Source organism: Peromyscus maniculatus, chromosome 1 (genome assembly GCF_049852395.1).
Source record: "Peromyscus maniculatus bairdii isolate BWxNUB_F1_BW_parent chromosome 1, HU_Pman_BW_mat_3.1, whole genome shotgun sequence".
Classification (NCBI taxonomy): domain Eukaryota; kingdom Metazoa; phylum Chordata; class Mammalia; order Rodentia; family Cricetidae; genus Peromyscus; species Peromyscus maniculatus.
This window is the reverse complement of record NC_134852.1, coordinates 78,409,172-78,435,909: the sequence shown is the minus strand read 5'-3', so window position 1 is coordinate 78,435,909 and position 26,738 is coordinate 78,409,172. Positions and strand designations below refer to the sequence as shown.

Here is a 26,738-nt window from a genome sequence, read left to right as displayed (position 1 = left end):
TTGGTGTAAACAACTTAGATGCAAGACTATAGAAAATTCGGTAGCGAACTTCTGCCCTCCGGGGATCCTCCATTGGGTTGTAAGCCTGTATTTAAGGTTTCCTTCCTCTTTCAATAAACGGCATTTGGCGTTCGGCATTTCAGCCATGGTGAATGACTCGCTGTCTCTTGTCTCTATTTTTTAATCTGCAGCCCCTCGCTCAGTCATGGTGAACGGGTATCCGTAACATGGGAACGGGTATCGGATATCGGTAACGCGGGCGTTACCGCAACAAATGGAGGCTCCTACCGAGATCTGAGAAAGAAGGAACAAGCTGACAGACACTCTTGGAAGGCCAGCCGGCATTTTAAAGAAAAAAGAAAAAGGTAAGAGTGAATTGAAATGGGTGCATCTAGCTCACAGTCAATTAATTGGACTGTTGAAGCAGGAAGGCACCAAAGTTAAGTAAGGGCAAGACAGCTAAAGATTTTAAATAAAGGAAATGTTCCCAATAGAGAAGAGGGAAGGAAAGGAAATTTCCCATTAGAAAAGGGAGAAAAAATTTTAATCAAGAAAAAAGAATTTTCCCCGATAAAAAGGGGAAAAATTTTTGAAACTAGGCCTAAAGATTGGGGCCCTGTAGAGGAAGGATGAAGGAAAGAGAGAAGCCTCTTCCCAGTGGTAATGGAGGATGTAAAGACTTTTTCCAGTTGTAAAGTTTTCAGGATAGCTGAAAACTCTTGAATTTTTTCTTCCTGCCAGTGCAGAGCGGCAACAATAAAACAACAACAAAACCTTGTTGACTTTCCCTAATCCGCCTCTTCAGTCTCCCTTCGTATACTTTATAAATGTTCTCTGGGGTCAGCTGCTGGGAAATCCCTACATTCATGCTATCATGTCTGTTTTACTTTTTTACATTCTTGTGGCTCTGTGTTTGGGGGTATAATTTTCCCTGCTTTAAGTTTTACAGGGTGGTGGGGGGCGTCTACAGCTTGGCATCCATAGGAAGACCTTCACCAGCAGTGGACTTCAGCATAGGCATAGAAGGGTCAACTGTGGTCAACATCAGTGATGATAGCAGTGCCTTGAAGTCTCTGGGGATGCTGAAGTTAGGTTTTGAGTGCTCACTTATGGTCTTATTTTCTCACAACGGGAGACATAGCTGAGAAAACCCCAGCTTCACCTTGGGTCTGCCATGGCTCACAAGCGGTGATGGAGCGCTGGGCCTCAGAGCACAAGACCTGAAAGCAGCTGGTGTGGTAGTTTGAATGAGAATGGCCCCCATAGACTCATGTATTTGAACGGTTGGTTCTTACCAGGTGGAACTATTTGAAAAGGATCAGGAGGCGTGACCTTGTTGAAGGAGGTGTGTCACTGGGGCTTTGGGGTTTCAAAAGCCCACACCATTCCCAGTCTGTCTCTTTCTCTTTACTTACAGCCTGTGAATCAGAGATAAGCTCTCTGTTACTGCTCCAGCATCACGTCTGCCTGCCTGTGGCCATGCTCCCTGCCATGATGGTCATGGACTAATCCTCTGTAATGTAAGCAAGCTCCCAATTAAATGCTTTCTCTTATAAGTCGCATTGGTCATTATGTCTCTTAGACAACTGTGGTATAGGGGTTGGGGTCTTAACTATTGTAGAGCCTGGATCTTAGCATATAGATGTAATCAATGAGATCATCTGATGCAGATTCCTAGGATGACAAGGTGGAATCTGTGATCTTAAAACAGCCCTTCAGAAATAGAAGGATGCCATGGCAGAGGAGGCCAGCTCTTACTCCAGTGCAATATAGTGTAGTAGCTGAATAGGCTGTGGGTGTAAGGGACATTACTGGAGGAGTGTGCAGCTGTGTAGACTGTAGCCAGCTCCTTCAGCTGGCCATAGTGCCTGAGAGGACTGTAGGTGTCCAGGGTGGTGATGGGAGCCACTTGTGTCCTCTTACGGGGGACTTTTCAGATTCAAACCATAGCCTACTCATTTAGTTACTTTCATTTGAATGGAGTTGTTCATTTACTGTTTTGGCTGTATTTGGTGGGAAGATAAGAGCTTGGGGCTTCTGCTCGGCCACCTTCACATGCTAACACTCCTAAAGTGTCCATCTATTTCCAGTGTACTGAATGTATTAATTGTGAAATGAGTGGTATTTTTGTCCAGTACTTCTGAAGCTATTGAGGTAATCATTTGCTCTTCCCTTTTGCATTATATCCCATTCTATTGACATGTGTAATATTACTACTATTCTATTGATATGTGTAATATTACTACTATTCTATTGATATGTGATATGCAAATTTGACCCTTCATTATCTTAAACTTTCCTCTGTCTCTATCGGCAGCTTGGGCCATTCCCTCAGTTTTGTGTGATGCTGGTACAGCTTCTCTCTCTTTCAGTACTGTTTGCACAGTGTGTTTCTTGCTAACATTGTACATTTATATCTTTGATCCTAAAGTGGAATGTCACGTAGATAGCATACAGCATGGACATTTATTTAACTTGCTGACAGTTTGTGCCTTTTAATTGGACAGTTTAATGCATTTATATTTAATGTGATTATAGATAGGGTGTAGTTTCCATGGATTCTGTTGGTTTTCCACAAATCTTCTACCTTACATCTTTATTACGATCTTTTTTGTGTGTGAAGATATACTCTTGTTTTAATTCCTTGTTGCTTCTCTGTATGGTTTTAAGTTATATCCTTAGTATTTGCCTTGATAGTTGCCATTAACATCTTAACAACTTAATGTGTATCACAATCGAATGTGTAACTTAATTTTAGTAGTGTACAAATCCCTTGCTACTATACAGCTCTGCTCCTTCATTGCTCCTTTATGCTTTAAAAAAAAAAGCATTTACTGTATCAACTGTATTTTATGAGCTATGAAATAGTTCATTCTTTTCCTAGGCAAAGTGCAGCATGGTAAATTGTACAGGAGGAACATGCAAGTATATAATGGTAGCAAAGACAGGGAAATTGGGTTTTCTGGGTGAGGTGGCATAAGGAGGTTTGATTTGGTAATATTTTCCAGAAATAGATTGTATTTGTCAGCGTATTGCTGTGACGGGGGAGTGGGGGTGGGGGTGGGGTGGGGTGGGGGTGGGGGTGGGGGTGGGGTGTTGCTTACTTCGCTGACAGTTTTAGATGTCTTAGTCTGCAGTTCTCAGCCCTGCTGATTCTGGGCCTATAGTGTGGCCACATATAACCACGGGAGAGTTCTATGGCACGTGGCTAGGTGGCCAGGAAGCTGAGCACAGTTCATTCCTTTTTTTTTTTTTTTTTTTTGAGGCAGGGCCTCTCTGTGTAGCCCTGGATGACTGGCACTTGCTGTGTAGCCCAGGCTGGCCTCGAACTCACAGAGATCCACCTGCCTCTGCTTCCCAGTGTTGGGATTAAAGGTGTGGCCACCACACCCGGCTCTCAGTTCATTCTTAAGACAGCCTTACAGTTAGGAATGTGTTTCTCCACCTCAGAGGAGGGAAAATTGGCAACGGATGTGGCTAGATAATGTCCCAGGTGCCAGTGCCCCTTGAAGCCACATCTGAGGTTCAAGTACAAGTCTTCCGACTCCACGGGTTCTCTCCATTTTTCTTTTATTGAAAGTGGATTTTTTTTAGTACAATACATTCTGATTATGTTTCCCCTCCCCAACTCCTTCTAGGCCTTCCCTATTTCCCCTCCCATCAGGATCCAGACGCTCTCTGTCCCTTGTTAGAAAACAAACAGACATCTAAGAAATAATAATAAAATATAATAAGTTAAAACCAAACCAAACAAACCAGAACAGGACAATCAAACAGAAGGAAAAGAGCGGGAGAAAAAGGACAAAGAAATACTACAGATGTAGAGACGCACATGCTCTTATACACGAGAAGCCATCAAACGTCAAACCCTGCCCAGGCACACGCCTTTCTTCCCTGTCCATGGAGAGGCAGAGGCAGGATGATCTCTGTGAGTTCAAGGCCAGCCTGATCTACAGAGCGACTTCCAGGAAAGCCAGGGCTACACAGAGAAACTTTGTCTCAAAAAACCCCAAAAACAAACACAAACAACCAAACCAAATAACCCCCCCCCAAAAAAAACAAAATACCCAAAAAGGGCCCCCACAAAACCAGGAGCCATAATATATAAGTATAGGACCTGTAAGGTCTTTGGTTTACTGACAAAACATTGTAAGACGAAGATTCTCCAAAGGTGCCATAGAGTACATTTAGTGTTGGCCATCTACTGCTGGGCACAGGGCCTGCCCTTAATAGTGGTTTGTCTACCCTGTGAGACTCCCTTCGAGAAAATTAATTTTTCATTTGCAAGTGGTTATCAGTTGGAGCTAGCTTCTGGGTTAGGGATGTTGGCTTGTATCCACTTCCCCTCTCTCTCAGGGCTGGGACGCCTCCTGGGCAGATCCATGCAGACCCTGTGCATGCTGCCACAGTCTCTGAGGTCATCCGTGCATCAGTCAGGCAGTGTTTAGAAAGCCTTGTTTCCTTGGTGTCCTCCATCCCCTCTGGCTCTTACATTCTCTCTGCCTCTTCTTCTGCAGAGTTCCCTGAACCCTGAGGGAAGAGATTTGATCTGACTCTATGAATTTTTTTTTTTTTTTTGAGCTGAGAACTGAACCCAGGGCCTTGTGCTTGCTAGGCAGGCGCTCTACCACTGAGCTAAATCCCCAACCCCGACTCTACTAATTTTTACTGTTGACCTTCAGCCATCCACTGGCCTCCTCTTCTGTCTGCTCTAACAGTGTGCCAAATCTGTGCTCCTGCAGGCCTGTGCGGGACTGACAGCCTCTTCTTTCTTGTGAACACTAAGGAGGTTGGCTGCAGTAAAGAGCAAGACTCTACAGCTGAAGTAGACTTCGTAGACTTCTGTGGCTCTGGGAACTGGACTTGCTCTGTCTTGCTCTGGTCATTTCTTTCCTTCTACCTTCTATTTAGTAGAACTTTACAAAATAAGACTCGAATCAACAAAGAACTGTAATATATACAATATGCTGGTTTGAAATATGTACTCACTGTAGAATGGTTATATATGTTGGTTATATATATATACATATATATATATCCATATGTAAGAGAGATGGCATGGATATTCTTTTTGTGGCTGAATTATTCACTTAGCCTCCAGGTTCACTCATGATGTTCTTACAAGTATCAGGATGTCCTTCTTTTTAAAGATAGAATCATTTTCCACTGTATCTGGGTCACACAGTGTAGCCTTGCACTGTAGATGGACACACAGGCTGTCCTCACGTATTTCCTGTTTTTTTAGTACTGAGAAAACTTAAAACCTGTTGTCATTGTTAGTAAGTGTGGTCACTATGTGGTTGCACAAGTGACCTTTTCAATTTACTCCTCTTGTTTGAATTTTGTACCTTGTCCACATGCAGCCACACTCCTGACTCACTTTCTGGCAATTACCATTCTACTCTCTGCTTTTGTGAATTCAATGTTTTTTTAATTATTTGTGTGTGTGTGTGTGTGTGTGTGTGTGTGTGTGTGTGTGTGTGTGTGGTGTAGTTTATGTACATGTTCATGTGATTGTGTGTATGTGTATGTGTGCACACTCATACTTCTGCATGCATGCTTTTACATGATGCATTTCAAGACTGAATTATTTGCTTCCACTTGTTCTGAGGCAGGGTTTCTCTTGCTGTTTGTGCTGCTGTGCTGTGAGCATCTAGCTGAATATCCTGTCTCCTCACCCATCTTGTCACAAGAGTACTTAGATTATAGGTACACTCCAGTGGAGTTGGCCTTTTCCGTGATTTCCAGGGACTGAACTCAGGTTGTCAGCTTTTCAAGGCAACTGCTACTGCCCTTTGAACCATCTCCCTACCTGCCTTAGGGTGTCTATTGCTGTGAGAAGACACCATGACCATGGCCACTCCTTTAAAGAAAAACATTTAATTGGGGCTGGCTTACAGTTTTCAGAGGTTTAGTCCATTGTCATGGTGAGAAGCATGGCAACGTGCCGACAGACATGATGCTGGAAAAGTAGCTGAGAGTTCTCCATCCAGATCTGCAGGCAGCAGGAAGAGAGAGACTCTGGGCTTGGCATGGGCTTTTGAAACCTGAAAGCCCACCCCCAATGGTGCAATAATACACTTCCTACAACAAGGCCACACCCCCTAATCCTTTCAATAGTGCCACTCAATTCTATGAGCCTATGGGGGGGTATTCTCATTCAAACCACCACACTACCCCTGATCCATCTTTTTTGTTAGATAGAATCATTTTTCACTGTATCTGGGTCACACAGTGTAGCCTTGCACTGTAGATGGACACACAGGCTGCTTCCACATCTTGGTTACTATAGGTATAGTAAACATGGACTGCAGATGTCTGTCAGTCTGACACTAATTTCATTTCCATTGGGGTTGCTGTGCCATGGCAGCAAAATGTTTCCCCTTCTGAGAACCCCAACTGTTTTTCCATAAAAGCTGTCTCTGTAACTTCCACCAGCAAGGCTAGGGTTCCCTTTCTTTACCTCCTCGCCAACACTTGTCATTGTTAGGTCCAAAGGAAACTCCAGTTCTCCAAACTCCAAAAGGTAGTCCAAAATATCTAGAAACAGCCTCAGGCTGGACTATAGAAGGATTTCTGGCAGCTAGATAAAAGCCAGCATTCCTCAGAAACTGTTCCCCTCTACCAAAAGGAGCCATCTCCCGTTCTGGCAGAAGAACAAATGGCTCCCTGTGATGACTCTCAGCATATCTAAGCTCACGCTGGCCTCCAGTCTCCTTCACCATCACAAGTCCCTGCTACACATTTCAAAGTCCAGGCTAGCATCCTAGCCCTTCCTAAATGTTTCCAGCTCCTGGGCTTCCCTCCCCGCAGCTACTCCTTCTCCTTTTATAACCCTGCTGCTCTCGAGATGCCCCTGCCTCAGTTTCTCTCTATCCCTGCTATGCCTTGTCCATAGCAGGACATGTTCAGTCTGCTACTTGCTCTCCCTGCTCTGGACTCTTCCAGATGCCTCTGACTACTCTCCCTCCCTCCCTCCCTCCCTCCCTCCCTTCCTCCGTCTCATCTATAATAAAAACCTCCCCTTTAACCATACTATGTAGTGATCATGTCATCAGCTTATACAGTTAGTCTTCATCTTCTGATACCAGTCATAGTAACAAGGGCAAGAGACATTACACTGTCATCTTTTATTTCTTCATTCTCTCTTTCCTTTTTTTTGTGTGTGAGTGTGAGTGTGTGTGTGTGTGTGTGTGTGTGTGTGTGTGTGTGTGTGTGTGTGTATAGCTCTGCCTGTCCTGGAATTCACTTTGTAGACCAGGATGGATGGCCTCTAACTCATAGAGATCCACCTGCCTCTGCCTCCCAGGTGCTGGGATTAAAGAACATATTTTTAGGTGTCCTTTTGAGAAGTGACTGCTGGGACCCTTTGTCCATTTTAAAGCCAGGTTCTTTTCGTAGGTGTTGAACTGAATCCCTTTTGTATTTTACATATACTACCTATGTACATTTTACATGTTATCCCCTCATTGGATGTACATCTTGTAGACATGTCTTTTGTTTGCAGCCTGTCCCTTTCCTGATTGCTTTGTGATGCAGAAGCTTTTGATTTGGATATAAACCATTTTCTTATTTTTTTGTTCTGTTACCCCCGGGGTTTTTTTGTTTTTGTTGTTTTTTAGTCATAACTAAAACTTGATTCCTCAGAACAATTTTTGGAACTTTTCTTCATGTTCATTATAGTATGTTTACAGTCTTAGGTCTTAGATTTCAGTGTTTAACCCACTGGGAATGTTTTTGTGACTAGCATGAGATAAGGTTTTGATTTCATTTTCCTGTATGCGGCTATAACTTCTTCTGTATGAGGCTGTCTGGTTCTTCTGGCTCAAGTTATGGAAGCCAGGTCTATCACCATTGGGTGTTTTTTGGCAAATCTGTGAAAGTCAACTGTGTGTGAATTTATTTCCGTGTGTGTGGTATATTGTTCCACTGACTAATCTGCTTCTTATAATCATTAGCATGTTTTGGTTATGATATCTTTGTAGTATATTTTCAAGTCAAGAACTGTGATGCCTCTAGCTTTACTCACTTTAAGAGTATTTTGACTATTCTTTTGTGGTTCCATTTGAGTTTTAGAAATGATTGTGTTTTTCTAATTCAATGAGAAATGTCATTGGTATTTTATATGAACTATACTGTGTCTGTAAGTCACTTTCAATAGTGTGGACATTTTAGCACTATTCTTCTAATACATGCGCACAGAATATATTTTTTTATTCATTTATGCCTCCCCTAACTTCTTTCATTGATGTTTTAGTTTTAATTGTACAGATCTTTCGCCTTCTTGGTTAAATTTGTTCCAAAATATTTGATCTTTTGATAGCAATTATAAACAGGCTTGCTTTCTTGCTTTGCTTTTCAGTTAATTGTTGTATCACAAATTAATATCCATACAGTACATGCCCACCAACACAGACTTATAATTAGTGTTTATGTAGTTGCCTTTAAATAAGAAAGAGACACTGTTTCACAGCAAGTTCCTCCAGCTCTTACTAGATCAGGATTGGTGGAATTGACTTGGAAATAAAAGAAAACAGGCAGACAGGCGTCTGCAGAAGCTGAAGGCCGCAGTTTCTCTGCAGAAGTGGGGACTGTGTGTGCATGGTGTGGTTTTATACGATGGAAAGGGGGGAACTTTGGGGATGGAAGAGTCCATCTGCAGGCCAGTTCCTCTGCATTCTGGAAGTAGCAGAGGTCGATGGGTTTGGTATGTGGATCTCCTTATCCGAAGCTTCCGCGGGTGTGATCAGTCATGCCCACTTTCCTGCCCAGAGTGTGTCTTGGTTCACTCGAGGCTTGTGGGTCATTAACACAACATTTCCCATCTTCCCACTCCCCTCTTCTTCTGCAATGTGCTCCAAGCCTTAGGGGCAGAGGTTGTGCTATAGATGTATCAGTGGGACGGGGGCCACAGTTCTGGTTTGGTCAGTGTGGCTTTCTGTGATGGCCTGTCTATTGCAAAGAGAAATTTCTATCATGAGGGACGAGAACTGCTCTTCTCTGTGGGCATAAGGACAGGTATTTAGAATGTAGTTAGGGATTAAGATGGATGGTAAAGTGGTGGTTGTTAGGTTCTTCTCTAAGATGCATGGCTTCACTTGCCCTGGGTAGTTGGCCAAGTTTCTAGGACCGGCCATGATTTCCTCTTCTTGAGAGGGCCTAAGTCCAATTATAAAGTTGTTGGTTACCACCAAGGTATGGATGCCACGACTGCACACTTGGGGTTATCATCCCATGCTGGTACTTGTTGTGGTTCATAGGCATCGTAGCTGGGTAGGACTGTTGGTGGCTTCCCTCCTTTGAAAGCTTGTGTGGTGCCTTCTGGTTCCATGAAAGCTAGTCCTCAAAGAGGAGGCTTTCAGTTCAGGTCCAGACCAGGGCTTCTGGGCCTTGACTGAGAAGTATGACATCTTCAGCAATAGGCACTTACTTTCCACCTGGGGGTGGGGGACAACCGAGGTCAGTGGCAATTGACTGTAATATTTGGGGAGTTTCATGGACAGCCCTGACCAACAACTCAGAAGAAGGCCTTTCATGCTTGGTGTTGGGGTTTTTGCTCAGTGGTCTTTGGCTCTCGGAGGGAGCATTGTCAGCCAAGATGAAAAAATTTTAAACAATATTTGTGTATTTATACCCAAACTTAGATGCATTATAGTTTTTAAAGCTAGATAGTTAATAGTATGACTCTTTATGAACTTTGCAGACATCCTTTCTGTTTTTCTGTTTTTTGGTTTGTTTTTTTTTTACCACTTTCCTTTCTTCTGTATTTATCTCCCTTCCCTTCCCCAGTTAGGGCATTTGTGCCCTGCTCGTCTCCTCTCTATTGGTCCCTCACTCCCATACCCCAGCAATGGTCTCTTCCTTTCCTGGGTTCTGCAGTTCCTCCAGACTATGGACATACAACTGAAGATTTAGAGCTAGGAGCCTCCAATGAGAGAACATGTGACATTCACTTTTCTGGGTTAGGATTACCTCACTCAATATGATCTTTTCTAGTTCTATCCATTTACCTGCAAACTCCATGATTTAACTTTTCCTTTACAGCTGAAAAGTATTCCATAGTGTCTTAGTCTGGGTTACTATTGCTGTGATAAAACACCATGACCAAATAGCAAATTGGGGGCGGGGGGAGGGTTTATTTGGCTTACACTTCCATATCACTGTTCACCATTGGAGGAAGTCAGGACAGGAACCCAAACAAGGCAGGGAACCTGGAGGCAGGAGCTGATGCAGAGGATGTGGAGGGGTGCTGCTCACTGCCTTGCTCCGTATGGCTTGCTCAGCCTGCTTTCTTATAGAACCCAGGACCACAAGGCCAGAGACGCCACTACCCACAATGGCCTGGGCCCTCCTCCATCAGTCACTAAGAAAATGCTCTACAGGCTGGCCCACACCCTGATCTTATGGGGACATTTTCTCAGTTGAGGTTTCTTCCTCTGAGAATGACTATAGTTTGTGTCCAGTTGACATAAGACTAGCCAGCACACGTAGTGTATATGGGAAAGCACACGAGGCCTCAGACATAGACCAAGAACTACGGACAAGTAAAGAATGCTGAGACCAGGAGAAATATTCTTCCCTAGGGAGGAGCATGCCAGTTGGTATCCAAAGGCAAATGGTCAGCTCTGAAAACATACATACAAATATATATTATACAGACCAAGAAGGTTATAATTATATATTTAGGAACACACACACACACACACACACACATACACACACACACACACACACACACACACACACACATCACCACCACCACCACCAACAACAACAATTAAAGAAAATGAAGCTGTGATTTTCAATGGGAGCAAGGCAGGGGTGTGGGGGAGGGGGAGGAGGCAGGAAGGAGAATGGGGAAATGAAGTAATTATAATCTTCAGAAATATTAAAATGTAAAATCAAGTGAGAAAATGAGTGAGTAAAACTGATTCTGCTATCCTTTACATTCCCCTGCATAGTGACCAGGGCTGGTTATTTCTTTGTGTTGATTCACATGTCTTTGCTGCCCCGCTCCCAGGTCTTCCTTTTCATGGCTTCTCAGTGTCTTCATTCCTGCAGAGTTTCAAATGCCCTTTCACCCCCCTGCAGGCTTGTGAGAGTTTCGTGTCATCCCACACAGCCACTGGCTCTGGCTGCCTTCCAAGGTTCCTGGTCACAGGTTTCTGTCTCTCCAGATCTATAGGAAGATGATCCATGTGAAGGCCAATAACTTAAAAAACATCACATTTCCCATCTTATCTCCAGGAAGGTGAAGCAGTAACTTCCAGAATGCCTCTTCATCTCTAGCCAATTGCACATAATTATTAACCGTTAAGTAAAGCTCTTGTCCCAGAGACCAGACACCAGGCTCCAATGGAGAGGCTGTAAAACGCAAGGTAGACTTAGTACTGGACTTCTGATTAGGAGTAGACCACCAGGGCTAGCCATTAACACCACACTATCCAGGGCCATTGTTAAAGGACTCATCAATTGTGAATTAGAGTTTTGAGCCACACGTAACTTTTGTGGCATGGTGTCACCATTAATCATACTCTATAAGACTGAGAAAAGGCAGAAGTGAGCCAAAGGTTGAAGGTTTAAGGTTTCTCAGAACCAAGCTGGCTTTAATGATATTCAAGAGTAGATGATGTATTGTGGTAACCAGTCTTTGGTATTAGTCCAACTCCATGGGTGATCCCAAGGGCTAGATAGCTCTCCAGATGCCGAGTGTTCTGGAAAATAGCACTTAGTATTCAGTGAGAGTCTGGGGAGAAGTCATAGACGGCACATCTTATATTTTCAAAGCTCTAAATGAAGACCAAATGAAAAGTAGAGGTCTAAGATTTCCACATAAAACCTAACAGTTGCATTAGGCCGAGGAGAGAGGCCACATTTCCTAGCAGTTTGGGACTTCCTTAAAGTTCTGTAGTACCGGAAGCTGACTTAATCAGGAGAGTCACCCTTGGAAGCCAGGACACACAGCAAGCCTGGAGCTGCAGGGACTTCCGGCTTACAGGGCTTCTCCAACACCCTCACCCCAGTTACCATTACTATCACAAACAACAGCAGCAACGCTGTCATGTCTTTGAACTTGTGTGTACCTGGCACTGTCCTAGGGTTTGTGGTCACTAACATACGTGGTTGATTTTTTTTCAGAGTAGTCTTTCATGGTAGGCCGTATCACCCCTATTCTACAAGAAAGCTGAACCATGAAGACACACCAGCCCAGTGTCAAGGTTGCCCATGGAGTGTGTTCATGCTGCCTCTCACTGCTCCCATAAAGCCACTCAGGAGCCTGGCTCCTCCCCTGCTCCTCCCTGAAAACTTCAGCCCCAAGAATTTTCTAGTCTCTTCTAGATAATAATAATAGTTCTCCAGCTACTTTGTCAAGTCAATTTAAGTTGCAAAACATGGTCCCAATCCGGTAATAAAAATATCTCATTCTGTGGCACAGTCCAACTCTGAATTTCACTTGAATTTGACTCAGCTCCTCCTCCCAGACTTGGGCAGGACACCTGCCCGGAGGATTGGTGTCTTGGGGCTTTCCCCATTGGGAATTCTGCTTCCATCAACTTGGAGAGACTGTAGGGGAATAGGGAGGAGGGAGACACCTACCCAAGGGCAGTTGGCCCCATGTCCACGGGCTCCTCACCTGCGGATTCAGTCAACAACAGATTGAAAATATTTGGAACAAAACATTGCATCTATGGTGAATATGTGCAGACTGATGTCATCATTCCTTAAATGATACAGAACATCAGCTATTTAAACAGTGTTTACACTGTCTTAGGTATTATAAGTCATCTGGAAAGAACTGTAAGTCAGAGGAGGATATGCATGGATTCTGGTCAAATACTAGGCCATTTTACATGTGGGGCTTGAGCAGCTGAACAAATTTCTGTGGGATTCTCATAACCAGGGGATTGTTAGGGGTAACTGCGCTGCTGTGGCCATCAAGTACATAAGCATTCTTTGGGCCTTGTAGGTGTTTAAGTTGACCTTTGCTTCTAGAGCACTTTCATAGTTATTTGGCGATACAAGCCTATCTCCCCATCATCTCCAGGGGATCTTAACCTGCAGGGTTAGATGGGAAATGTGCTCCCCTCCCATGTAATGGTGGATCTTCCTCAGCTGCTGGGATGCTGGTTGGTCACAGCTGGCAGGGCCTGATCGTGGTCCCCTCGCCACACAGTTCTGTTGAAGACACATCAGGTCACTCTATACTGGCATACTCTCGCATGGGTCCTGATGCACTCCAGAAATGCAGGCGCATTCTGGTGAGGTGACCTTTCCTTTGTCCTGCTCTCAGAGTAGCTGGTCTGCCTGCCAAGGATGGCTGACTTGCATCTCCCTCAAAGTAAAACCCTAACCTCCGATGTGTGTTTGGAAATAGAAGCATAGAAGGAGGCAATAAACATTAAATAAAGTCACAAAGATGGGACCCTGGTCCTATGCGATTAGCGTCCTTATGAAAAGTGACAGCGGAGCTTCCTCCCTCCCCTGACCTCAGAAGAAAGAGCCTGTCAGGACAGCAGCCACATGGAAGTCTGAAAGAACCTGAGCTAGAAACCAAACCCTGCCAGACTTTGCTGTGGACCTCTGTCTTTCAGAAGGGTGACTGCCACTCAAGCCACCCATGCTGTTGGCATCCAGAGCAGACTGAGACCCTTTTCTATTCTCAGGTGTGTGCTCAGGACCAGTTCACGGTGCTGTTCAACCTCCTGGGCACGTGTATTTAATCACCTGGTAGGGCCGCACAGAGCCTTTCTTCCTGGGCCTAAGAGGAGTGGACTGCACCAGATCTTGGCCTGACTAGCATTGGTATGTGTCAGCTCTTTCCAGAGGAGCCCTGCTCCAATGGCAGAGCCTAGCTCTCTTAGATCCGTGAAGTGGGTGAGAGGTTTGGGTCTGAGAATGTTGGCATGGCAATCTGGGCTGGTAGAATCTCAGGCATGTGGTCATTGTCATCTTGACGTGAGGCCAAGCTTCCATGTTCTGGTAGATAGATAGACCCACCTCTGGAATTCAGTCTCTCTGACTATGATTAATGGTCTTCCTAAACTCAATTGCACAGAACCTCTGTGGTACACAAGTGGCAGGCCGTGAGCTCTGTGCATTTACCAATGTGTTCCTTGGTGTCTCAAGTGCTCCGAACAGCACTCACTCTCTTCTTGTAGAAGTTACCACACAGATGGGAACCTGCATAGTGCCTGGCATTGGTGAGGCAGGAGGATGGCAGTAGGGATGAGGTCCTAGGAGAGACTGAACCAAGGCTGAAGTTACCATGAAAGGGACAAGTTGTCGAAGAGGAGGACTGGGTTCCCCCAGCCAAGGGCAACTCAATTCCCATTGGAGCAGCACTGAGGCACCCCAGAGCATCTGCAGGTGACCTGTGGCTCATTCTAATGCTAAAACATACATCTATAAGTCAAGATTTAAAATGCTAATAAGACACATGAATAACATTGTATGTACAACATGATGCATGACATTGTATATACAGTGACATGTGAATGCACTTGTGCAAGAAAGCCTGTGCTGTGCAGATGGGAACATAAAGATAAGCCTTTTGTGCACCCGGGCCCTGTGAGCAACTGAACTTGGCTGTGGCCAGCTCCCTCCTCAGAAGTGTGTCTAATCACATCTCTGACTGTTCTCTGTTCTGGGACACAAGAACCTGGAACCCCTCTTTAGAGGTGCTCACCGAACCCTGATATCCACAGATATTAAGAGCTCAATAAATCCTGAAATTGTTGAGTGGGAGAGGCCTGCTTTCCAGTGTCAGGAGAAACTGTGACTTACAGAATGATGCTGAGGCCTTGAGGTGAAGAAGGTCCACTCCGGTGAGGGAAACTTCTTGCCCATGGCTGGGAAATGCTACCACCCGACTGTTCCCCATGGGAGAGGCCAGGCCCACATCCAGATCTGACTGCTATGTCCCCTCTGCTTTCTCTCAGGCATGCGTGAGCCATCTCCTTTTCCTTTCTGGGGCTCTTCCCACCTGGCCCCCAAGGTGGCCATCACCAGAGACAGAGCCACACTGCTTTGAGCAAGCTCTCGTCCCTGGAGAGGGACAGCATCTTCGATGCCCTGGAAGGGGAGACCTATTAGGCTTTAGAGCCAGAGAGGGGCAGCCCGTGGTTCGGTAGGTTGGCCTCAGGCCTTGGCTGAAGCAGGAAGAAACGGATCAGAGAGAGGCACTGTTGGGGCTGTGGGCTGAGGGTCATTGCCGCTTCAGCATCACCCCGATGGGCTGTGTGACCTTGGCAAGCGCCTTTATTCTCTAAACAAGCCTGGTGGGGGAGTTTGCAGGCTAATGCTTTGCATATGCATGCTGCAAGGGGTAACAAGGCAGGCTCCGGGAAGCATACTTTGTATTTTGTCCTTGGGGCACAAACAGTACAAACTATTTATTTTAAAAGCAAGGCTTAACCGGCTCATCCAGCTTAGCCCTAAAACACCCCTGGTTATCTTGGCTGTAGTCTCTGCAGGAGCAGCACAGTCTAATTAGGTGTCCTTTTGTGCCTGGAGCCCAGCTAGCCTTCTCCCAGGCAGAATGCTGTCAGTCTGGCTTTCAGGGTCCTGAGTATTTGCACATAGTGGCCTCTTGAACTCATTCATCCAGGATCCCCTGAGTCCTGTGTTTGCTACAGGCCTGGGGGAAGAGTCCTTGGGTCTGAACGAGAAGTACGGTGGTCTCTACATCGTCGGTTTCTACTTGTATCGCTCCATAATGCAGCACTCAGGTGCCAGCAACTTCCACCCACCACTGCTCCCTTGAAGGCTCTCCCCTTTATGGCCTTCGGCTTGCCCATCCTTCTCCTCCAGGTTCCCCTCTGTGAGATTCTCCTGGGCTCCAGGATGCAGAGTGAGTGGCAAGCGCTCTGCGCTCTGGCCCTGAAAGATGACTTGAGGACAGAGAACGCCACCCCTCACCCCCCACATGCCTTCAGTAACCTCTTAGCATTCTTTGTTGATTGGTGGCCTCCCCACTCTGAACAGTGATGGATGCTTCTGGATCATTCTGGGAGATTAATTACTCACAGCTAAATGAGATTTCTTTTTTTAGGTGTTTTCACCTACCTATCAGCCCCAGGCCTCAAATCTGGCAAGCCGGTAATTCTGTCAGGCCTCTGGAGGGCAATTGGAGTCCTGGTGAGTTATATGTACTGTGGATATGTACCGTGGTCTTACACAAATCTCCAGGGTGGAGAGAGAGAGAGAGAGGTGCTGAAGACCTCAGGAAGTATACATGACAATGAGACAAGAGGAATAAATATTTTGGTGTTTGATTTATTAGTGTTTTCTCTTTCAGAGGAGAGCCAGGAAAAACCAGCCTCATTTTCTAACTGAGAGGAAGCATAGGCCACAGGAGGGTGGGCTGCTGAGCATGGAAGGGTGTGAGCTGGCCACTGACCACTTGCTTAGACACAACCTAATGACGCATCTGCTCCCCTCTTGTGAGATCAGCAAGCAGGCTTGGGTGTCTGCCCGCGGTCCTGTCGTGAGTCTGTTGGAGAGTCTGCTCGTTCCATTCTTTGCCTCTTGTTTTAGAATAGGGCAGTAGCCGAAAAGCCGAGGTAGGGCAGGAGACAACTGCCATAGAGAGGGCAGTGTACAGTCCCGAAGTCGGGAACTTTCTGTGGGGGGCTGTGCATGGAAACGCCGGGCTCTGACAAGAACCCGAGGGAGCAGGAGAGCAATGCGGACAAAAGCCTGGGAAGGAACAGATGATAAGGGAATGGGGTAGGCAGGTGGGGCTTCTGGAATAATCCCAGCAGCCCTGGGTAGAGGGACTCTGCTGGCTGGTTTGCACCTGCTGTTGAGGTGATGAGCACAGATGGATAATGGCCAAGGAAGAAAAGGGAGGTTTGGGGTAGAAACTATAAGTGGGCTGCTTTGCATTTGAAAATGGAATTGTTCCCTAGAGAAGCATGGGTTAGCCCTGTGAGGGGCAGCAAGGCCCCAGACATCAGAATGGCCAGATTATAGAGCCCTGGGAGACCCGCCATGCCTCGGGTCCTTCTGATAGCAGAGGGGAGCACCAAGCCACTGGGAGCCGCAAGGCCAGTGCTCTCAGCTTCATAAACAGAGGAGTTCATGAGCTCCCCACCTGTCCCTGGAGGCTTGGTCCTCTCATTTATCCACCCAGTCTACCACAAGTGGGATTATATTCCCCCAGGAAGCTGTGGGAGATCAAAGAGTCCATGGCCTCAAGGACTGGACTGGTCATTTTCTAGAGGAAGACAGTTCCATAGCTCATGGTTTTGAGGATTTGAGATCATGATACCGGTATCGTCTCAGCCGCTTTGGTTCTCCTAGGCTGTGCTGTATGGTTGATGATACCATGCAGGAATATACATGAGGGAAAGAAATCACAGGATGAAACGGGAAGCCAGAAAACACAGAGAGAGCAATTTGTTTTAATATCCCTGTCCTGAGGGGACTAACTGGGGTCCTGTGAGAACTATACCAGTTCCTTCTGAGATTGGTGCTCCCAAGTCCTAAGCATCTCTAGGCTCCTCCTCATGTGGATCTACCCACTCCCAACAGCATCACGTTGAAGATCAAGGTTCCCACACATGATCCCTTGGGGGACACACTAAAGTACATTTAAACTGTACCACAAGGAGATAGGCTGACCACCACGTACTGATGCAATGTGAGGTGTAGAGCCTAAGAAATGGGACTGTCTCAGGGAACACCGTGAAAGAGGGGAGAAGGACTGTCAGGGGCCATCTTGTGGGAGAGATCAGGATCTCACCCCAGCTGCAGTTGCCTGCACTGGGACTATACAAGACTATCAATAGACAATCCTGGTTGAGGGAGGGGACTGCAGGGCCCCGCCCCAAATGCTGAACTATTGACTACCGATAGATTCTGGGGGAGGGGTAGTCATTGTCTTCTGGTATGTAGTAACTAGTGAGCCCACCAACTTCTAGTGCAGTGATTCTCAACCTTCTTATCACTGCAACCCTTGAATACAGTTCCTCATGTTGTGGTGAGCCCCAACCATACAATTATTTTGTTGCTACTTCCTAACTGTCATTTTGCTACTGTTATGAATTGTAACGTAAATATCTGATATGCAAGATATCTGATATGTGACCCCTGTGAAAGGGTCAGTCGACCCCCCCCCCCACCAGGGGTTGTGACCCACAGGTTGAGAACCACTGTTCTAGTGAATATCTCCAAACCCAGGCCCACATAAGCTGCTCCAGTCCAGCTGATCACCAAACGAAACAAGATGGCTAAGGAAAGGAGCTTGTAGGGAGGCAGGCTGATGGGCAAGTGTGGGAAGAAGATATGAGTGGGTGAGAATAATCAGAACACATCGCATAGTGGGTGAGAATAATCAGAACGCATCCCATACACGTGTAAAATGGTCAAGAACAAACTCAGTAGGAGAAGCCTGTCCCTTGTGAGAGACTGCGAAAGAGGAAGTTGACCATAGCACAGTAGGTTTGTGGGATGGCTGTAGGTGAGGTGGAGGTGGCCTTTCAGGAATTGAAAGATGTCTCTCCATCTCTTGGTGCATCTCTGTGATTTCTTTCCTCGGTTACACCACAATGCTCTCTTTGTTCCTAATCTCCGAAGCTTCACTGTGATGGGTAGTGTGTGGATTTACTTCTGTTTATTCTTTTTACTATAGCAGTAGGTCCCTTTATCCATGTTTGTGCTTTCAAGAGATCTACACCGCAAAAGATATTAAATGGAAAATTCTAGAAACAAACAATTCGTAAGTTCTAAGTTGTGTTCCATCATAGGTAGCATGATAAAGCCTCTACACCATACATCTCTGCCTTGCTTAGGAGTGAGCATCCCTTTGTCTGGTGTATCCATACCATATACAGTATCTGCCCATTAATCACTTACTGGCCACCTCGGTTATTAGATGGCTGCGGTGGGTTGATGTGTTTGTGTCGCGGTCACCTTTATTTACCGGCCCCCAAAGAAAGCCAGAGTGTTGTCAGCAATTCAGCTATGCCAAAGAGGAACCCAAAAGGGCTTTCTTTGAGTAAACATATTCTCAACCATGGAAAAAAATTATATGGTAAGGTTGAAAAAGCATTATAATTATTCTGTTCTTTTTGTTATTTTCTTACCGTGTCTAATTTAAAATTACACTTAATCATAGATTAGCATATGTAAGAATAGGAAACAGTTTGAATAGTATTTAGTTCTGCACTCAGCTTTAGACATCCCCTGGGGGATTGGAAGCCCCCCCACCGGTGGGGGGGGAGCGGAGCTGCTGTGTCTGTGGAGCCTTTGATTTAAGGACTCCTGTCTTGGGCTCCCGACATCCTCAGCCATTGTGTCTTCAAACATAACTCCTCTACCATTTCCTTTATTCTGGTCTCTGGAGTGACTATTAGAAGAAGTTGATAACTTTCAAAACATCTTTGCTCTTTCTTATCTGTACTTTCATTTTTTAAAACTCATCTGTCCCTTTGTACTGTCTTCTGGGTAAAATTCTTCACTATTATCTTTCATTTCTTGAATCCTCTCTTTGATTCCTTTAGTCCAAGATTTCATCCGCTATTTTGATTTTTGCATTTTGCAAACTTTGCTTGTCAATTCTGACTTTTCGTATGGGATCTTTTTTTTTAATCTCCTTGATCTCTTCCATGATTTCCTGTTCTTTTAAAATGTGTGTTACCCTTTATCTCTTTGAATACCCCAAAATAGCCACATGAAAGTCCAGCCCACATGCGCACCTGGCTGTGTGCAGACAGGTTGCATCTCTCTATTATGACCTCTAGATAGATCTTCAGAGAGGAGCCGGGGCATGTTCTTCAGCATGCTTGGCTGTCATTATGTCTGCGAAGCACAGACAGTGTCCCTATGTGGCCAGTGCAATGTCAGAGGTACAGAGTTCGTCTGAGGGCGCTGGGGAGGGAGGCCGTCAAACTTGCTGGCTTTGCTGCACTAGATCAGAAGGGCAGCAGATCTGATGTCTCCGTGGGCAGAGTTTTGTTTATCCTGAACTCAGAGCCAACAGCCCTATTAGTTTTGAATGGACTTAAATATTTTTCCACATTTGGGCAGAGCCACTTACTTGCCAGGAGAAGGGTACAATAAACATATTGTTATGACTGTCTCAGGATGGGGGCTGGGCCTCATTCATCTCTTATTCCTCTACCCTGCATTTTTTACAATGCTCAATAAAAGTTTATTGATTTGCATTGTAAAATGGATGGCTAAAATGTGAGTCATGATGGCAATAAATTTTATATACCATAACTTTTATCTTCAGATGGGTGTTGCAACTCTCTTGGGAGCCTCTCCCCTTAATTGAGCATGTGATTATCACTTTCCAGTTGATGCTGAGATCCTGTTAAAATTATTCCAGGGCCATTAGATAAGTCATAGTAGATTATTCCATGTCAACCATGTGGTGCTTTGCACATATGCACTGTATATGTGTATGTGGACATGGAGGTATAGATACAGAACACAGTTGTAAATTTATGATGTAATACATGTGGGTATATGATCTGTTTGCTTTGCAAAAGAAAATATTAGCAAAGACCATTAACACATCAAACCAGCTCCATTGTAACATTGCATGTCCATGTGATCTTCCTTTTCCTGAGTCCAGTCTAATAAAATGGCATTTGGTTTCTACTGAGCTTTCAAAATCTGTCAGTATTTGATAGGTCAACAGTTATAATGGTATGTTGACTTTGCAATATACTATTTTAACGATGTGTTAATACATAACGATCTTTGGACAGGACTTCCAGAATTGCTCTTTTATAACGATCAGCTGGCATGTTAAAACTAACCTCAGTGGCAAGAAAGCTAGTTGTAGGAGAGACATCCTCAGTTGAACGTGTGATTGGCACACACAGCAATAAGCTGGAAGTGAGTGCCCAGAGACTTCTAAATCTTCTAAGGAGCAGTGAGATTTCAAGGGTCCTGGGGAAGCAGCTGCAGGGTGCCTTTTTAAAAAGGGGTCTTGGCATTGTAATGGCGTGGAGGAACACAGCCCTTAGGGGAGCCCCACTCCCTGGAGACCAGCGAATGAGTCCTCAGTGGACAGGTCTGCATCTGCAATGAAGTCTAGTCAGTGTGGCATCATCTGAACTGGAGGGGGAGGGGAGGGAGGGAGAGAAGATGGGGAGAAAGGAAAGGCTAGGTACAAGAAAGAGAGCAAAAGAGAGCAAGTACTTGAGAAAGAATGGGGTGAGGATAGCGGGAAGCTGAGTGAGGGGTACTCTGTCTTTCCTGAGGCCTGTGTAAGGTGGGCTGCGGGTCTGTGTGATGTTCTGGGCTGTCTACACTGCAGAGGCTGGTGGGCTGGACTGGCATTCACCTGGTGGCTCTGCCAGAAAGGAGTCCCGCATTGGCTTATGGGGGTCTGGTTCTTTGGCCCCTTACCGTTTCACTGGAAAGGGATGGATCCTTGAGTCCTGAGCTGATAGTCTGTTCCAAAGAAAATTCTATTATCTTTTTTGGTCATGCTTTGAACACCTGCCTTGAAGTGTTGGAGCTGCCCAGGCTCTGGAAAGAATTATTTGCCTGAGAGGGGCTTTGAGGGCAAGAGGGGATGGGTTGACGGCACCCAGAGGTGTGAGAAGAGACTTGCTTCTGGGGAATCCCATAGTGGGCTCTCTGTCATGCAGGGTCTCGGCCAGTTACATGGCCTGCTCCGACAGCACTGTGAAGCCGTGTGCTTAGCTTTTACCTTGACAACAGCTGATGGTGGAATATCGGTAGGCTTTGCCAAGATCCTTACCAAGCCACGGGGTTTCTTTGACTCCCCGGATGTTACTCTTGTTCTCCTGGCCGATGAAGAGAGAAAATGTAGATGTCCACAGCAACCATCTGGAAACACCTTTCTGTTCTGTCAAGGGGAGGCTAACATGGGGGAGAATTTGAAAAATGGCAAATATCTCTTTTTCATTGACTTGAAGCTGCTTGTCCAAATATTTGTATCACTTGAAGTATAAACCAAAGACAAGAAAAAAAAAAAAAACCAGAAAGAAAGAAAAGAAAAGCCCCCACTGAATTTAGAGTGCACTTTCCTTACTCTTATACAAACATCTTCTGGTACATTCTTTAATTTATCTTCAAATAATGTAAACAACAGACAGTGGAGTTAGCAGAGGGCAAGTGTGTTTATTTAATATATGCATGTGCTGCACCCTGGGGACCCAGTGTCACAGAAGAGGGGCATGATAGGATTTTTGTCTAGTGCAACCTGCTTTTCTCATGGGGAGACAAGCAGTACACACGTTCCTTAGAATTTAGGACAGGTGCTGAAGAAAGGCGCAGCCAGCCTTGGGGAGCCACGTTAGAGGGATGGCTTAGGGAAGGGTCACCCAAAGGCTCACCCTTGAGTTGCAGCACGTCAGATGCAGGTGTGTAAGCCCTGGGGGAAACTGCAGGGGTGGGTAGGAACATTGCAAACAGAGGAGACAGCATCTGCAAGGACTCAAAGGCAGGGGAGGGAGGGAAGGATCGCAGGGCACAGTGGAGCCAGTCTGGTGCTGTGTGTGGGAAATACTGGGAGTGGCGGGGAGCGGCCACGTGGGGCAAGCTAGTGGAGGACATTAGGTAGGAGGATGTACTGTGCTTTGTATATAATATAATAATATACATTTCTTCAAATATACCCTGGCTGTGGTATGGAGAATGTCTTATAGGGACCAGAGATAATTGTCATGAAAGGATATGTGGGCATGTTCTCATTCCCTTAAATTTCATGTATTGAAATGCAATCCCTGGTGGGACTAGGGGGTGGTGCTTCTAGGAGGAGGAGATTGAGCCATGAAGGTGAGGCCTTTGGGAACAAGGTTCATGGATCTTTAACAAAGAAGCCTAAGAGAGCTCGATTTATTCTTCTATCATGTGAGGCAAGAAGCCACTGTCTGTGCAGCAGAGGATTCCTCAGCTGACGCTAGGAACGCGGACCTTTGCCTTGGCCTTCCTTCCCATCCCCTAGGACTTTGGGCCATAGACTTCTGCTGTTTGTAAATTATCCATCCTAAGGTGATCAAGACCGGAAGCTACAGCAGGGCCACAGCAAGGAGCCTGTGACTCTGCATGTGGTAGTGGCAGAGACAGAAGCAGACAGGTTAGAAACATCTAGAGACAGAGCCAGTGGACTCTGTTGGCAGTGCATTCAAGGCCATCTCATGCCAATCCTGTTCTCTCACTCTACCATGGTGTGCTGGTGGGGACCTCCAGCGAGCCTCCAGGCCTCAGGTCTCCATCTGGGAGAGTGGTTGTTGCGAGCCTACAGTTTGGGGCCTAAATGAAGGTAGTTGGCCTCATGAGTAATCTTGGTAGGCAGAGCCTAAAGCAGGATTTTAAAGTGACAATCATCTGGATACAAGGGCTCCCCAGAGGACAGAAGCCTCTGTGTGGGCAGTGGCTAAACCTTCCCTGATGGTACATTAGCTCAAGTCTTTCGAAAGATGCGTAGAGATAGAGATAATCATGCAGTGATAGAATGGCTCTTGCTAAGCATTAGGGACTCAATGACTAGACAAGAGAAGCCCTGCTACCGATTAATCATGGATTGAAAGCGATGTGTGCCATCGGACAGCTTCCTTGGCAGCATAAGGAATCAAATTCCTTATGACTAGAGGCCTGGGGTCAAGATTTTTGTTTCTGAGGCAGTGTTTTTCTGCCTAAACCCGAGCAGTCTTGGAACTTGCTATGTAGTTGAGGCTGGCCTTGAACTCAGAGATCCACCTACCTGCTTCTGCTTCATAAATGCTGGAATTAAAGGTGCGCATACCACACCCAGCCAGGCCACATTTTTAACGTAATGACTAGGGAAGTGACAAGAGATGGGATCTACCACAATAGAGACTGGATATTATTTTGTTATTATTTTAACCATATGGGTGTTTTGCCTGCATGTATGACTGCATCACTTACATGCAGTGTCCATGAGGCCAGAAGAGGACATCAGCTCTCTTGGAACTGGGGTTACAGATGGCTGTGAGCTGCCATGTGAGCGCTGGGATTCTAACCAGGGTCCTCTGAATCAGAAGTCAGTGCTCTTAACTGCTGAACGTCTCTCTAGCTCTTGTATAGCAGTTCTTGATAGTGAGAAACGGGGAGGTGTAATTATTAAAATGAGAGGAAATGTCAGTGTAGCAGCAGAAGAAAGTCCTTACCTATGGAGAAGCTTAGAGAAGCTAATAGAACCATCTATTAGGGCAAGATGGCGAGGAGTGGACAAAGGTCGACTCAATTTATACATTAAATACAAGGGGCAGATGATCACACGATTAAAAGTCATAGCATGTTCTCTGATTTCCACCCTCAGGCAGATTTCATGTTTGAATTCATGGATGAAAGGTGAAGTTGGGTCCCTGGAAGAAAGCTAAGAAAATTGTCAGTCCCGATCTTTCCTCCCCTCAAAGGAATCTCCAGCCGTTTACCTTGTAGAAGGTAATGTACTAGACATCTAAATTATCGCTGCACACTGGATCCAAGCTGTAGCCAGAATCCAGTGCACCACCATAGTCTCCCCTTTAAGTCGGATAATAAATGGTCTTGCTTCAGGACCATTTTGGTTCATAGTGGCCCAAGAGGTTCCATGAAGCCATCTTGACTCTGAATGTAGAGTTAGAATGGAGGGACCTGGCCATAAAGAGCCGTTATAGTAGCAGGTGGTAGCCTGTGAAACCCTCTTCTTCTCCCTAGGCCCGAGAGTAAAATGTGATATTTAATGTAGTAAGGATGTCTGTTTATTATATTAGTTTTGGAGTTAAGGATAGAATATAGTACCATGTACATGCTAAGCACGGAGCTATCCATGCCGGCCCCAAGAACGGCATATTTTAGTGTTGTTTAAAGATGTAAAGAATGAGGGAGGACATGCTATTCCCAACACATTCTTATGCAATGGATGTCTTGGCCTTAAAAGTTTTAGAATCCTGTCTGATGACAGTGGATTCCCACAACTTGTAAAATTACATTTATTTGTATGTGTGTGGGTGAAGCGTGTGCGTATGACATGTCATGACAGCATGCACACGTCCTGACACGTGGACATCAGAGGACAACTTGTGGGAATTAGTTCTTTTTTTCCACTAGGTGGGTACCAGGATGGAACTCAGGTGGCCAGTCTCGGCAGTAAGGGCCTTCGCTCTCTAAGCCATCTCACCAGCCCTGGACTCCCACAATTTTGACCAAGAATTAGCCTCCAGTGAACGTCTCTTCTAGGTGTAAGATCTTTGTTAGAACACCATCGGCATGGTTCGTATATAAGGAGAATGGCCACTGACTCTGCACTTAGGAGGGGCAGGACACTGCATCCAGGAATGCCCTCCTCAGCACCAGTGTTCTGAAAGAGCCAACACTGCCTAGAACCTCTGAAGAATCACACTGGGACACCACATCCAAGGCACGAAGATAGCCGGACCAGATGGGAAGTCATGGCTGATTACATGGGAGGCCACAGTAAGAAACATGCATCCTCCAGAGCAGGAAGGAAGCTGGGCCGCACCAGACACCAGTCAGGACAGTAGAGCAATGGCCCCGGACACTTCCGGGAAAGAGTACCATCCTGCTTCTGCTGTCAAGAGCAAATGACACACAGCTGGTGGCCCAGGCTTCTGTAATCCAGCTCCTCGGGAGGCTGAGACAGAAGGGGACGATTACAAATTCAACCTCTGCCTGGGCTACAATGTGAGTTCAAGGGCAGCTGGTCCTGAAATTTTCAAAAGGTCCTGGGGCTGGGATATTGCTCAGTGGTAGAGTGCTTGCCTAGCACAAACAAGGAAGGGCCTGGTTCAGTTTCCAGGTGGAGTCCTCTGGGTACTAGGGTAGTCCATAGAGAAGGAGTACCTCAGTAGCAGAACTAAGCCTCGTGGAGCCCACAGCAGGTGCCCAGAGGGGACCGGAGAGCTGCGTGCTGTGACCCTGGAGCACTTCTCTCTCTCTACTGGTGAGCCTTTGCCTGTTCTAGCATTTTCTCTCGGGTATTCACAGATCCAGAGAAAGCACTTAAGGGGTGTACCTGGGACCACCCTGGAGGAGCCACATCTGCACATGCCCGCGATGATTTGACCTTGGAGCTGGAGCCTGAACCAGACGCTGAGATTGGATGAGACTCCAGGTGCAGAACAATAGTGAGTTTCACATGTCACAAGGTGTGATGATTGATTTTTAGGTGTTACTTTACCTGGCTAGAAGATGCCCAGCTGGCTGGTAAAATAAGTCTAGGTGAGTCTGTGAATGTTTCACACAGACGTCAGACCCAGACAACTGAGCAGAATGGGCTGTCTTCAGAATGTGGGTGGGTACCCTCCAATCAGTGGAAGGCCCTGTAATAACAGGGTGGATGAAATGAATTTCTTCTTCTGGCACTGGCACGCCCCAGGCCTGAAGCTTCCTGTGGGACTGATCACATCTTTTGGGGAGTTGTGTGTGAGTTCAGGAGTTCTCAGGACTAAGGATGCTCATTTGGGAAAGACACCCTAAGTTTTTAAAGCCTTGGATCTGGGTGAAAGGCAGGTAGAGGGCTGAGCCTAAGCTCCTCCATTATCTAGAGAGCTAGTGGGGGAAGTCAGGAATGTGGTGCTACAGAAGCTGGGGGGGGGGGCGAGTCAAAGGAGCTGGAGAGGTCTTCAGTTGGTCTAAGCAACCTGACACTGGAAAGTCACTGGTGATCCATCAACACCAGGGTCGGGGCAGAACCGGGCATGAAAACCAGGGTGGAGACTGCAGGGCAACCAGGAAACAGAACAGAGGGCAGAATTCAGTGTAGTGTGGCCTTGGAAGACATG

At 46.0% G+C, this 26,738-nt stretch overlaps 1 long non-coding RNA gene across 1 annotated transcript; it reads left to right on the top strand.

Moving 5' to 3' along the window:
* Positions 1-219: 219 nt before the first annotated feature.
* Positions 220-16,406, top strand: LOC143272055 (uncharacterized). Its single transcript, XR_013049443.1, has 3 exons — positions 220-365; positions 1,418-1,520; positions 16,052-16,406. It is a non-coding gene; the product is annotated as an uncharacterized LOC143272055 (long non-coding RNA).
* Positions 16,407-26,738: the final 10,332 nt, after the last annotated feature.